This window comes from Pseudorasbora parva, chromosome 8 (genome assembly GCF_024679245.1).
Source record: "Pseudorasbora parva isolate DD20220531a chromosome 8, ASM2467924v1, whole genome shotgun sequence".
Taxonomy (NCBI): domain Eukaryota; kingdom Metazoa; phylum Chordata; class Actinopteri; order Cypriniformes; family Gobionidae; genus Pseudorasbora; species Pseudorasbora parva.
In genome coordinates this window covers 10,482,235-10,496,025 of record NC_090179.1, presented here as the reverse complement: position 1 = coordinate 10,496,025, position 13,791 = coordinate 10,482,235, and the positions used below count along the sequence as shown (strand labels likewise).

Sequence of the window (13,791 nt, the reverse complement as noted above, 5' to 3'; positions counted from 1 at the left end):
CTGCAATAACTCATGTGTGCAAGTCCCGTCCGAATGTGCCATCTCGGTAGCCATTACGGACAAATGTCAGTATCGATTACCGAGACCTTTACCTTCTGTAAAAAGGTCTTTCAAACTCCCTCTGCACGCGATAGGATAGCGCTACTACAACCAACCAGAGCAACGAAGGTGAAACAGAGCTTGTTGACTGATTAAACATTCACCGTATCCGGTCGGCTAAAATCCGAACACATCTTCCCTTTTTAAGAATGACTTCAGTGCCGTTCTTTGTTCTTTTCTCAGAGGAAAGCTTAACTCCAAGTCTTCCAGAGTCGCATTCAGAGCTGATTCGAAAGACCGCCGTTCGCCAGTTTCTGTGTTTACAAGAAGCACGCAAACGCAACTCGGCCGTCGTCATTATGGCCCCGCCCGCCGACTTTATAGACGATGTGATTGGCCCGCCCAGATTGAGAGGAATACAGCTCAGAATGGTATTGAGAGTTCCTAGACGACACTCGCGGGCAGATTAAATTTGCTGCCGCTAGGGTGCGTCTGGATTTCTAGGCTAGGTGGAGGGACATCTCTGTGGCAAACCTCCAGTATTTTCTGCATATCATTTAAAACAAAAAGGAAATCAAAAGCACTTATTAGAGGCACAACACTTATTTTAGCTCTAGGAAAGTGTCTATTTCAAACACAATCCAATCAGAATAGTTAGACTGGATCTAACTGTTTATTAAAACACACATTATATTGTAGACGGAGTTCAGACTGGTGCTCATGTGTGTTTGCTCACGTGATAACAGCAATGTCATACACACATGACGACACGGAGGTTACCGTGGGTGGTAAAGCGCGTTTCCATGGTCTGCAAGTTCACTTCGTCTCTAACAGTGAAGGCTTACAGTGCTGCTGGACTGGCCGTCCCCGCCCCGCCCTGCATGCCATAGCCATCCTGCAGGTTCATCAGGCCAAAGCTCTAAAAGAGCAGCACAAGGGTAGTTCTGAGCTGGTATTAATGCAGGAACGGCGCTTGGGACTGACTCCATTCTCCAAGTGATGAAGGTTACGGTGCAGGCTCTCGGACAGGCGATGTTTAGGTGTTTAGGGCTCCCAAGTGTAACCCCTTGTCAAGTCAAGTCAAGCCACCTTTATTTATATAGCACTATTTACAATGCAGATTGTTTCAAAGCAGCTTCACAGTGTTAACAGGAAGATAATGCAACAGAATTTGATTTGGGTTTACAGCTGCTCTGGTGAAAACGGTGATGTAATCAACTCATTCCATTTATCATATAGTGTCAATGTGAAATGTAAGTGTCCCCAACTGAGCAAGCCAAAAGCAAAAGGAGACATTGGCAAGGAACCAAAACTCCTTCAGGCCAGAATGGAGAAAAAACCTTGGGAGAAACCAGGCTTAGTCGAGGGGTCTCTGGCCAACAAACAAACAGTGTATGATTATGAATCTGGCAACATTACAGGTCAGAAGTCATATTAGATCAATAAATATTCACAAGATTATTCGAAAGATTGGAGTCGTCACGCCGGAGTGATAAGGATGTTGATGTAGATGTAGCATTTACAGGGGGGATTACTAGACACGATCTCAGCAGACACTTCAGGGATGTGTTGGTCATGTTTGGGCGTAGCTCCATCATCTGATCTGGACACGGCCCGGATCCGGCCGACTGCAGTAAACCTTGGGATAAACAGAGAGACTAACATTTTCATAGATGCCGTAGTGTCAGTTATTGACAGAGGTTACAGTAAACGAGACATTCTCATCACTTTTAGGTCAGTTAATCTGTAAATTGGGGTGGTAGCTAAAGTGCATGAAGAAGACTCAGTAGAAAAACAAAAACTTTTGAATATTTTTGTAATTTTGGAACCTTTTGTATTTATTTGAATAAAAAAACAGCAGAGCAGGAGATCACTGGAGAATAAATATGACTATATGAAATATGAGAATAAATATATCACTAATTTACAAAAAGGGTGTTTTGCTTTGTTTGCAATTTTGCATTAGTGGTTCTCAAACCTGTCTTGGGGACCCCTCACCACTGCACATTTTGTATGTTTCCCTCAACAGACACACCCAATTCAAGTCTTGCAGTCTCTACTAATGAGCTGATGATTTGAATCAGGTGTGTTAGATATGAGAGACATGCAAAATGTGCACTGGTAGGGGGTCCCCAAGACAGGTTTGAGAACAACTGTAGACTGATGATGGCCGTTTCTCAATATCAAGTACGCGAACTTCTGACTTGCATAGTTCAGACTTGCCAAGTTCAACTCTGGAGAATGAACTCCAGAGGACGGGAGGAATCGTCATCATTCTCAATTGTGGATCGTCATCAGTCGCTGGCCAAGTACTGTTCCAATTCAAAGTTCACATCTAGCCAAGTACAGTTCAAATCCCCGGATGTGTCCTTGATCTTGCCCTTCTTTTGATGATGCACCGAGAGGAGACTTGTGGACTTCAGACAGACCGGTATCCCAGAATGTATTTCGGCAAGTCAACGTGTCACCAAATGTAGTTTTAAGTCATTTTCAGGCGAGAACGTAGTTGTTTAAAGCTCAAATCTGTGGTTTATTTATAAAGAGAGCGGCTTTTTGAAAATTTGATCTGACATAAGAAGGTCTGGCCGAGGAAAGGCTGCTCTCGGCGGGTTAACGAGCGCTGAGCACCCGCTAATGGACTGGATCTCACAACTCTGAAAACGGCAGATACAATTTTCAAATAGGCGCTCTCTTTATAAATGAACCACATATTTAATCTTTAAACAAGTACATTCTCACCTGAAAAAGTCTCAAAACTACATTTTGTGATACATGAACAGTAGTATTTTTAAATTATGCGGGGTCGGTGCGAGATGCATTCTGGGGTACCGGTCTGTCGGCCACAAGTCTCCTCTCGATGCATCCTCGATAAAAGGGGAGGATCAAGGACACATCCGGGAAATGAACTGTAGCCTGCTTGGCTAGACGTGAACTTTTAATTGGAACAGTGCTTGGGCAGTGACTGAAGATGAGAACACAAGTACAAAGTAAGAACGCATATCGAGAAACGGCGGATGTCTTTTCTTTTTCATTGGTGGTGACATCACAAACCCTAAAATTCACATAAACCCTGCCCCCGGGAACACGCAACAAAAGGGCATGAGGCCATGTTGTTCTTTCTTCATGCAGCATATATTCGTTAGCTCTGTGCATTTTACAACAGTTCCCACATGAGCGATTTATAGATTATCATGACAGAATATGCTAACCAATAATTAACTTCACATCAGCTACATAAATTCATCAATTAACCATTCAGAAACGTTCTGTTGCATTCTACATGTTGTCACTTCTTTTTGAGTCTCTCCATCATTGTCCGACTACATTTTGAACAGAAAAGACAGTTTCTGACATTTTCAGTGTGTCTGCGTGAGGTATTCGAAGATGTTAACATGAGCTCTTGAAGCTTTGCCCTCTCCTTGACAGAGGGCCGGGAGCACCAGCTCATTTGCATTTAAAGCGACAGAGACAAAAAACTGTTTTTACTCACCCTCAAAGAGACAATTTTCACATGCTATAAAAAATGATCTGTGATGTATTTTGACCTAAACTTCACATACACACGCTGTGACTTATTTTACATAAAAGGGGCATAATAGGACCCATTTCAAAGAGTAAAGGCACCCTAGTATGCCATCCTATAATACCTGAACCATTGTCACCATATTTGTATGCAGAATTTCTGGCGATCAAAAAACTATCTTAATGAAATATTAGTATGTATTCATACAATAAATAATTTCACACTATAGCACTTAATTTACTAACACATTTGTCATATACCACCATTATAATGCAGGTAACATCTGCCTTTTGTTTTAATTTTATCTGACTTGATTAAACTGTAAACTGTATTTCACTGAGGTAATGAATGCTGACAAGATGACACCCATGCCAAAAACCGAAGAACATTTAAACTCACACAGAAAGGCCTCCCGTGTGAATAAGGGCGTTTCTTGAGGCAATAGAGGTATACCACTAACCTAGCCTGGATGCCAGCCGAACTTAGCCCCCCCCACAAACATTTTAGGACGGGCAGTTCGGTCTGGCCTCGCGCCATAGAGGAGTAATTATCTCTGAACAGAAACTGTTCAGACCAATGAAATCCTCAGGGCGGGCTTTAGACGATGACGGACAGCTGATCAACAGTAACGTAATCATCACGTCATCAAAGGGGCTTGGATTATATTTGTTCGATTCCTAAACGGAGAGCTTGTTTGTATCTGCGTTCACCTTCACAATTTCTCTCAGAAATGATGATCAAGTTGGGTAAGTACTCTGTGTATCAATAAATTATTTTATTTTTTTACAACACCGGCAAAGATCGTGTATTCCAGCCTGATTTCAGCGCGCGTGCAGACAGGGTTGCCAAGTTTTTACAACAAAACCCGCCAACTACTAGCCCTGAACAATAGCTTCTCATGGGGGTTCTCCGGGGGAACAATGGCGTTTGGAGGGTAAAATGTGTGTTATTTTGGCAAGGTTGCCTGCTAAAAATCACACTCATGGGTCTATATATCACATAATAGTCGCTTCAACACGCGGACATAGAAAACAACCCGCGGGGAAAAAAACGCGGACTTGGCAACACTGATTGGTTGTTGGTCTGTCCAATTGATTTCTTTCCTGGTTCGGTTGAAACACGCCCCATAATCACAGCCCAATGGAGCAGTTTCAGACTCATATTCTGAATAGAATTGAGTATGACCACGTCAGGCTACCACTAACCCGTATGTCCCACAGTTTATCAGAATTATTAATTATTAGAAATGCCTATTTCTAGTGTATAAATCATACTTTTTTTTTTAAAGATTGTTATATGGAAATGGGGCATAAAGAAATTATTGAGCCACATGAGGGTACATTTTGGTGTGAACTATTCCTTTAAGTCTTGCAGACGTGCTGTCTCTATCAGAGCGGAGTTGTGCTTGTAGGAGAGAGATGACCTTTGGGACAAGGGCAGATTGACTGAGCCTGACAGGACGGAGACAGTCTGTAACATTATTGAGCTAAAAGTCAGCTCAAAGTCTACTGTGATAAGATCATTTAATTGAGAAGGGTCTCTAAAATCTGACTTTGTCCTTTCATGAATAGGGAATAGGCATTTCATTAGAATAATTGGGAATATTGTTTTTAGTTAAAGGTGAAGTGTGTAATTTCTTTGCCACTGGAGGCACCAAAAAAAAACAGCAAAAAATATCTTGATTTCTATGATTTCTATAATTTCCTTAAAAAAAAACGTGAACATGCAGAATGCTAGGTTGATGCTGTGGCAAAAATACGTTCTTGTCCCAAGGCCATGTGATTTGAGATAAGTTATACATATCATTTATAATATTTTTGTTAGGGGGGTTGTTTAAATAAGCAATACTGTACAATAGTGATGCTTCTCGAGCACTCCTAATGCAAAATGTCCAGGTTGCATTCAGTTTAAAATATACACAATTGTGAATGATGTGCTGCAGTGGGAAAGATTTTTAGTAACAGCTTGATGGTTTTTACACAAAGTTATTTACAGTTTTACAAGAATTGAAAATAGTAGTATTGAATATAAGTCTTGTGGATTGTGTGTGTGTGTGTTTGGTGTCATAAAGAAAGCTATTATTCACCTTTGCTGTATAGAAAACAACAACCTTGACGTTTGTGACATACCGGTATATAATTTAATAAGGATTTAGTTTTTAATAGAATCACCTAGAATATAGCATATAATTTGGTAAACAGTGTTATTTTAGTATCATTAAGATACTTATTTAGTTTTTAATTAACATTTTGAATACATTAGTATTTTTATATTTGCCGTTTTCATTTTAATTGTAGTAGGTATTTTTGTCGTGTGTTTGTATCAAGTCAATATAAATGAAAAAAGAAAGTACAAGATTTTTTGTATTTTATTTCTCTTAATGAAAATGTGTTTTATGTTTTTAGTTTGAATTAACCCTGACAGTATAGCAATGGCTTTTAACGAGTGAGTTTCTTACAATATTCTTGAATGCATCCAGGCACTTTCCCTGCATGCTGAAGACGTACGATGAACCAGCCAGTCAATTTTCCGCTCTCAGCCTCTGTAATGTCTGTTCTCCGCACACATGCCGTCTATTCCTCTCAGGTTCTTCCCCGATGTGACCTGCCACAGTAAAACAAGCATCACACACCCGTGGCAACGACCACCATCCTCAAACACCCCAGCCCCTCGCCCCTCTCCTCCCACTGGCCACTCGCTGCACTGCTGTATGACACCACAGCCCCACCCTTCCACTGCAACCGCTGCTCGCCTGCCATTGGCTGGCCGTAAGGCATGGGGTAGAATATATGTGGCCAACCTTGAAGTACTAAACTAGGGCACTGAGAGGGTTAGAATGCTAGAATGAGGGGAGGAGAGAGAGAGAGAGGGAAATGTTGAGGGAGTGGTGGGAAGGCGGGGTTGGGTTGGGGGGACGAGAACAGAACAGGGCTGTTTGCTTTGTGTTTTTCCCAGTTTTAGCACACCAGCACACTTTAGCAGCATTACAGGGCAATAACTGAATCGCTGTGAATACAAAAACATTTTTTTTGAAACATCCACAGATACAAAAATATATATTTTTTGTAGTGAATTCAATGTAAAATTATCTTAAATATATCTGTTTGTACAGGGGGTTTGTGAGCTAATGATTAATTATATCAAAAATAAAATTTTAATAAATATTTGGGGCTGCCCAATAATCGTGATTCACCTTTTAAGAGCATCATGTTTACTTGATTTACTTATTCACATAATGTCCAACATTGCATACAATTCTAATACATTTACAGCATTTCACCGGTATTCTGCCAAATTAAAGGTTTGAGGATTTAAAATCTCGATGGTTTGAATTTTTAGAAGTGAAGAATTTAAGAAATAAATATTAGTATTTTAATTTGTAATGAAAAATAAAATCATTATATTATATATATATATATATATATATATATATATATATATATATATATAAATATATATTTTTTTACAATGTGATTGTGTTCTACAACAATATTATATAATATTTCTGTCTTAATTTTTATAATTAAAACATTATTATTCACATTATTATTATTATTATTATTATTATTGATAAAAATGATGATGGTGATGATGATAATTCATGAATAACAATACGTCTAAGGGGTTTGTCCAACAAAAAGGTTTGAGAACCCCTGGTTTAGTAAAATAATAAAAATGACTAACTCAAATAATTTAACTGCATACATTGCAAATACAGTGTGAGATATATTTCAGTGTATGTGGTGTTAAAGACTGTATATTACCAAGACGGTTCACTCCAGTTACTGCTGCCACATCAGATGAAACCTTGCCCTCCACAGCAGCCTATTCTGGTAAAATCCCAGTTTCCACAAGCCTATCACGCAGCACTTTCTTAATAGTTTTCTTCGCTGCCTCCCTAGGGACATTAACATAAAAAAGATATCTCACATTCAAAGATCTCTGTGGTAGGCTGGAGAGTGAATGCAAGCAAATCAAACTCCATCTACCACAGTTTCCTCACCCACCAAAAACTAACAAACAACACAAAAAGGAGACTTACCTCATATTAGATGAGTCTCTCGACAATTCCTTTTAAATGAAGAGACGAGCCCCCACTTGTTAAGGGAGCAACTGCACCATGCAATCGAAAAAAGTACGTCCCGGTTCCTCCGAAAGCACCAATCAGCAATTGGTAAAGTCATTACATTACTGCAGCTGCGGTTAGAAGCTCCGGTTCCTGTAGAAAGGCAACGTGTAGAAAGCATCCAGACCACTGGCTGGACCAACCTGAAAAACACTTTTTAATGCTTAAAGAGCATAATAAGATTTTTGAGATATCCGATTTTATTGCTGGTTTGAAAACGTTTTTTTCAGTAAATAAGAGTTGGTCTTGTATGACAGCTGCCAAGTGGCGATGCAATATGGCTGCCAAGAGAACAGACTTTTGAAAGGGATTTTGGTGGTGCATTCTGTTGAATACTTGACATTTTGGCAAAAGTATAGGTCATCAAGTATTCATTGCATAAAGAAAATTCACAAACATGCTGCAGAAATAGCAAGTAATATGTTAATATGCTAATATACTTTTTTTCTATGAAGGTTTCAGCATGAATTTCAAATCACCATGCCTAAATATCTAGAACAAATTAAAAAAGTGAATCTTAGACAAAAGCAAAGAAATACGGTACGTAATGACAACAATACAATATTTCTGTTTCTTGAAAAAGATAAGACATGGTTTCACGAAAGTTAATTTAAATCATCTAATTTACTTTACTGCCATTTTTATTTTTTTCTAAAAAAGTTCCAAATGATAATCTACAGTATGCTGCTGCCAGTAAATGACCAGATCAAGGCAACTCAGTTGACAGGTTCAGGGCTTGACATTAACACCCACCAACTGACTTTTCAAGATACTGAAATAGTTGAAACGCTTTCGATACAATTTTTTCACACAATAGACACACGATATCATCTTTCTCGTTCTCTCATCTCTCCAACAGCGTGAGTGACATCAACCTCACTCACTCGTGACTATTGTTACAGGGCTTGAATTTCGGTGTGGGACTGAACACATTGCACATCATTTTACTCATTCCCCAAACTGTGTGCACATGAAGCCGCCACTCAGCACTAAATTGAGCTTTTATTTGCTTCTTATTGCACTTAAACAGTCAAATACACACAAAATAATGTCAAAATGCCAAACTTGGCAAATTTTCAACTGAACTCAGTCAGTTCTGTTTTAAGTGAACGCAAACAGTTGAGAAGGAAAACACGTGTAACAGTATAATGATCCGTTCGTCTGCTCTTAAAGTGACAGCAGCCTAATATACCTACTGCTTAATTGTTAATAAAATTATGAGATAATTTAAAAAATAAATACATTCCCTATGGTATCAATGTCAAAATTATGGCCAGTGAAAATGCTGAATGGCTGTCAATGTGGGTGATTGCTATAGTGATCATCACTGAATGGGATTTCACCAAGTAGAACATGTTCCTGGATAAACATCCTTGTTGATCCTGGAGCAAAACCCCAATCAACCAATCAGATTTGAGACACAAGTTTATCCGTTTTTGTCAAGTTTAGGCTTACGACCAGGGTTAGGTGCTTCTACGCCATTCACATTCAGGAATGTTGTTCTAGGATTGACAAAAGATGTACATTATTTCGTTTTGAGTTTGGCAATTAGAATAAATGACCAGCAAGTGTGTCATTCAGCTCATGAGCAACTGTAAAACAAATAACATAATAAATAAATAAAAGATGAGTCCAATAAAGCTGGTGAATTTGACTGCTCAGCTTCACAACTCAATCCAATACCGGGTTGCAGTGTTGCCTAGTAACGATGGCACACAACTGACCTTATCTCGTGCGGTCATAAAAATGTATGAAGTCCCCCCTATTTTCCTTCCTCGGTTCTCTATTCCCTGCTCTCCATGCACAATCACTCGCACGCAGCCAAGGGCAAAGCACACTATGCATTTTCTGATTCCCTACTACAGCACTGCTATCGTGTGTGTGTGTGTGTGTGTGTGTGTGTGTGTGTGTGTGCGCGCGCTTTGCCTGGGAGCTCCCTTGTTTCATTACAGCGTTGTTATCTGAACCAGAACACTGTCTCACAACACACACTGGGTAGGAGGGAAGCAGATCACATGGTTTAAATTTAACACACACACACACACACATGCATCTATATGGGAGAGGAAAAGGGAAATGTCTGAAAGGGAGAGGCTTATAGAAGAGGCTGTACCTTTATTGGATTGGCCTTGACAGTGATAATTTCGGCAGAATCCATTCAGCCTCCGGGGGGAGGACAGACACCAGCGTTCAATAACACCTGACACTTTTTTCCCATCATCCACCACACTGAGGCTACAATGTAATTCCACTGTGTCTGTTGCAGCATTGCGCCAATTTCTTTGGAATATGATTTTACCTCTAAAGATTGAATAAATGTACAACTCTGAAACTGCAGGCAGCTTTAGGGGACACTGAAGAATATTTAATGAGGTTTTCAAAGACAAGCATCCATATTGCAGATTTGAACAAACCTCCATGTGTACGTTTTAAATTGTGGTGTAAGCCTTATACAATTGAATGCAGTTAATTAATTGAATATACTAAATTGATTATTAAATGTAAATCATTTTGTGAATCCAGAAGTTATGTTCTGTATTCATTATTGTACAACCATTATTGAAGGAGTATAAAAAGAAGTCAGCTTCAGTTTACATATTGATTTGTTTATATATATATATATATATATATATATATATATATATATATATATATATATATATATATATATATATATATATAAACAAATCAATATGTAAACTGAAGCTGACTTCTTATATATAATAGAATAATATTATATATTATATATATATAATAGATAATTAATTTATAACACACTTTTCATTACGGAGAATCTCAAACTGCAATTTATTTAAATACTTTTAAGTCATCCAGTTAATTATTTCATTTCAGTGAGTTGCCAAAGCTCATTTGAGTTTAATCTTATAAAAAACTGTACAAAAATTGAAAAAGCATAAAAAAAGAACTTAAAAAAATAAACTCTAAAATTAAGAAAATTATACACTCTAAAAATTTGTGAGTAAAAAACAACCCAATGTTGGGTCAAATATGGACTAACCCAGCAGTTGGGTTGTTTTAACCCAGCGATTGGGTTGTCTAAAGCAAATATTTAACCCAACCGCAGGATTAAAACAACCCAATTGCTGGGTTAGTCCATTTTTGACCCAACATTGGGTTAAAACAACCCAGCATTTTTTAGAGTGTATAGACATATTAAAAACAATTACTAATAAAAATGACATACAAAAACACTGAAAACATTTTCTAAAATTTAAATGAAAACAATATAGCCTACAAAAATAAAAACATTCAAAATACCTCGACTGCGCGAATACTGCTGCGAAGTTCATGTGCAGTGGAGACTGGTTTCAAATGGCACGTGTTTAACAATAATCTTAACGACTAATATTAAGGGCAAGGATATACACAAAAAGTGTAATCATTTTTGAACAATTTTATGGTGCTATGGTGAGAACTTAAGCGAGATTTTTAACATGTCTATTCTGATAGACATTTTTGAATAGCAATCAATCGAGAAAAATACTCCAATTATCAATTGCCATTCAAGAAAGTATTTTTTGCATGGTGATATTCCATCGTTTTTCTTTGTACTATGCATGCACTTTATCTGTCTTATTATTAGAGTAAGCAAAGTCATTTGTAAATTCAATGGGTCCGGCTTCTGGTCTCATATACACGTTATTTGTAGTTGTACAGAACAGCTTGTTTTGTTGCTTGATACTGCAAACTGGTATTTCTTACCATATTATTTGAATGCATTGTCTTAGTTATAAAAGCACTGGTTTGTATTGTCGCGTTTACAGCACTGATATTCTTCTTGTAATTTGGCGACCAATGAATCAGAAAATCTCCACACATTCACAGAAAACATCTTATTTCCATGTTGAAAAATAATGTGGATACGAATGTGTTTTACCGGTGCACTTGTGTCGGGCATCTCACGAATGACAAGGGACTCTGAAAACACACAGATCAAGCTATACACATATAGTTCAGCTTTATTTTCCTCTCTGCTGCCCTACGCCTCACATTTTTATAGCAAAAACGTGTTCTCTATGATTTGCCCTGGCTCCTAACTGTATATTTATACTGGCAGGGGTTAGCAGGGCTAACCAGAGACACACCTTCTTAATCCCTTGGGTCTAACATCTCATCCGCTCAACTGTCCATTTTCCTTGTCCTCCATCTTCTTCAAGGGTAAATCGTGTCAAGTCATGTTAGACTGAGCCAGATCAGAACTGGTCCAGAGTCAAAGTGCTGCACACACTGTCATCCGCGGCACATCTGTGTCACACAGGTCACATTCAACTGCAGTGTGAACACAGCCAAAAGTGGATTTAACTTTAATTGGTGATTCCAGCTCACCAAAACATTTCTCCTCTATGTCCTCTAGTTCCTTTTCAAATGAGCCGGTGATTAACACACCTCGCGGTCATATCACAGAAGGTGTTTGTGATGCCGAGTGCAGGACGGCTCCGGCCCCAGGGGGCAGCGAGGGTGGCAGCAAGACTTCACCACTCGACCTCCCGCTGTCCTGGGAACAGCTGCGGCGCAGTGTGGCGTACGAGCGTCTGTCGGGGCGCAGATGGCGGGCGAGGGTGATACCTCGGAGATGGCAAGCGGGCGATGCCCCTTAAGAGAGCAAGCTGGCAGGTACAGGGACGGTGAGCTTAACCCTGCCAGCTGAGCGGGTCGTCAGCAGCGTGCGTAGTGTGCAGCGATGCACACTGCGGTACGGAAAGTTACACACACCGCAACAGACCTGAGTGTGGAAAACCTAGTGTAGCTGAATGCTGTGGGGTTTAGAAAGCAAGAACTTCTGTTTCATAAGAAAATCTGGTGACACTTTAGTATGGGGAACACATATTCACTATTAACTACGACTTTTGCCTTAATAAACTCGTAATTTACTGCTTATTAATAGTTAATAAGGTCGTTTTTGTAGCATTTAAGTTTAGGTATTGGGTAGGATTAAGGGGTCTAGAATAAGGTCATGCAGAATAAAGCATTAATATGTGCTTTATAAGTACTAATAAACAGACAATATCCTAGTAATATTCATGCTAATAAGCAACTAATTAATAGTTAATAACTGAACCTTAAAATAAAGTGTTACCGAAAATCTAAAGAGATGAGATGAAAGCTTTAGCGTAAGATCTGCCAGGAAGATTCAATGTTATGTCACGCGTCACTCAGACCTAACCAATCACGTCCTAATCCACAGAGTATAAAGATGGTCGCTTACACATGTCTGAGTTTGCAGATGCTGACAGTTACCTCCAACCTCCCCACCACGACCATCCTGGTTTGAGTCCGGCCCTCAAAACGGAAGCTAAGGACAAAGAACTCTAATCTTGCTAGACTATCAATTAATTTGTTAATTTTTGCAATTCATCTGGCTTCCCAATCTTTCTGGTTGAACTTTAAAATGAATATGGATGAAATCATTATGAAGAATATCACAAGAAATCTTAAAGCAGCACTAGGTAACTTTTCAACCTTCATAATATATTTTCAAGACTCTTGTGATGATACATCGACTTACAATATGTTGAATGACATGTCTGCCATAGCCTGATGGGGTCTGTATCGTTTTTAATCGCACTTTTAAACTTCGGGTTTCGGGTAGTAACCCGAGAACAAAAAGAACTACAAAATTCGACTGCTTTACGGCATATACGTCACTTCCACCAACACCCACACTTCCTTACATTCGGACTTTGTTCGTCGGATAATATAGTCAAGCAGCACAGACAAATAAGAAAGAAAAGGTTTTGTTGGAGGAAAGCAATAAGAGGAAACGAAAAAGTGATGGGATTAAAGGCAGGACGAGGGTCAACATTGGACTAGCGTTTGCTCGTCGGCGTGAGCTGAAGAAGGCGTGCCCGACCGATGCTGTCCTGCTGGTTATGGTGATTACCTACCACTCAAACATTGAACTGAAGTATCATATAGATTCTGTAAAACGGTAACCAATAGACTAATATAATGACGCTGGCTTGTAAACGTGAGCATCGCGATTATTTGGCGTTTGAAAAAAATAAAACCCATTAAATTATATTCATATGACATGCTGAAACATATGCCACTGACGGTACCAGGGATGAAGACATTTCACATG

At 39.0% G+C, this 13,791-nt stretch overlaps 1 long non-coding RNA gene across 1 annotated transcript; it reads right to left on the bottom strand.

Moving 5' to 3' along the window:
- Positions 1-1,114: 1,114 nt before the first annotated feature.
- Positions 1,115-9,279, bottom strand: LOC137085011 (uncharacterized). The gene is made up of 4 exons (XR_010906878.1): positions 7,605-9,279; positions 7,327-7,460; positions 6,021-6,166; positions 1,115-1,678 (listed from the first exon to the last, which is right to left on the bottom strand). It is a non-coding gene; the product is annotated as an uncharacterized lncRNA (long non-coding RNA).
- Between the last annotated feature and the right edge of the window lie 4,512 nt (positions 9,280-13,791).